Below are 1,598 nucleotides of genomic sequence, written 5' to 3' on the forward strand. Positions count from 1 at the left end.
AAAAATAGGTAGAGACCAACCAGTCTCAATTTGTCTAATTTGTCTATTATATTGAATAATGATATATTTCTACTTTAAGAATCATCCAAAATAAAGAAAAGATATACCGGAGTATATATTTCTTTGAAAGACATTGATACACCTAAATTGTTGATTAATTGTAGCATTGAGGCTTCTCCATTAATTGAACGCATCAAAGTGAAATTTTATAATAGATTACATACTGAATGAAAAAATATGTCCTGTCTTTGAGAATAATTTACCAGCCTAATTTTTCCCTTTCACATTGCTATATGCATCACATTCATTGCTGTCGGAAACAACAATAAGAAGCAAGTCTATGAATTATCTATTGCAAGGTCTGCGAACTGTAAGGCATTCAATATGATGTATTTTTATTACCATCCCCCTTCACTTGATTGCCAAAAGGTATGCTTGGTGATGGAAGATAAAAATACGAAGTATAACCCCCACATTGTGGATCCTTTCAAAGCAAGGAATTTGGATGCAGAGTTTTTCAGGCAAATTCCTAATGGTAACATTCCTGTACTAATCACTGTGGATCAAGTTTTCTGTGACTCACTAACTATGATTTGGTAAGTTTCTTTCACCTACAGAATGTATAATATTTGAATTATTTTCAGAGGCCTTACTGATGTCTATTTAATGATTCGTATCCTACCAATTTTTATTGGAAAACAGGTATCTTGCCAAGATTGGCAAGCCTTTAGGCCATAAAAGGGTAGATCAGAGCAAGGTCCAGGAGTGGCTAGAGAAGATTGATTCATGGGACTCGAAACTCTTCACGATAAATCATTGTCCAAGTGATCACGCTAATTCAAAAGGCAAGTTGTCATTACTCGTCTTGTGGAAAATCCTGATTTGGCAGGAAAATATCACAACAAACTTCAAGCCATGCATGCCATGGAGGAAATGTTGAAGGATCAGGAGGCTTTGGCTTCAAACACGAATGAACTTATAAGGCTACTTAATGAGGCTGAGAAACAGCTTACAAACACACAGTTTTTGGCTGGAGCTGAGTTTTCTGTGGTAGATTGTGCTGAGGTTTTGAAGTTGGAGAAAGAGTATTTACGAAAGCATCCTCGTCTTATATATTACTTTGAGAAGATGAAGGAAAGACCAAGCTATCAGACTGTAATAGGCCCATATTCCTCCTTTTTTGCAAAGATGAAAATTTTATTGCCTTCTATCTAAAATATGAGCATCAGGAGATCGCTACATAACTACTAGTATGCATGGTATTATTTTGTTGTCCTCTATCTGTAATATGATCATGAGGCTGTTGCACAAATATAGTATGCATTGGATTATTTTGTTCTGCATGATTACACACTATATAGAACCCTCAACCCCTTAGATGACCAAGCAAGCAAGCAATACAATAGTATAGTCGTGAAGCTTGTGAAGGGCCTATTGAGATTTTTATGCTAGTCGTGAAGCTTGTGAAGGGTCTATTGAGATTTTTATGCCTGCAATAGAAATTTGGCGAGCTCTGTTGTCAACTGATTCACAGGCAGGCTAGAATTTTGAAGTGGGCTTAGCTATTGGTTAAGCCACCGAAACTATTGATTCCTTTT

At 36.2% G+C, this 1,598-nt stretch overlaps 1 pseudogene; it reads left to right on the plus strand.

Moving 5' to 3' along the window:
• The first annotated feature begins 384 nt into the window (after positions 1 to 384).
• Positions 385 to 1,251, plus strand: LOC149150951 (glutathione S-transferase TCHQD-like; annotated as a pseudogene).
• Positions 1,252 to 1,598: the final 347 nt, after the last annotated feature.

The sequence above is a fragment of the Pinus tabuliformis genome, chromosome 9, assembly GCF_031772625.1.
Source record: "Pinus tabuliformis cultivar Carrire ecotype Pingquan chromosome 9, CPIR1, whole genome shotgun sequence".
NCBI lineage: Eukaryota > Viridiplantae > Streptophyta > Pinopsida > Pinales > Pinaceae > Pinus > Pinus tabuliformis.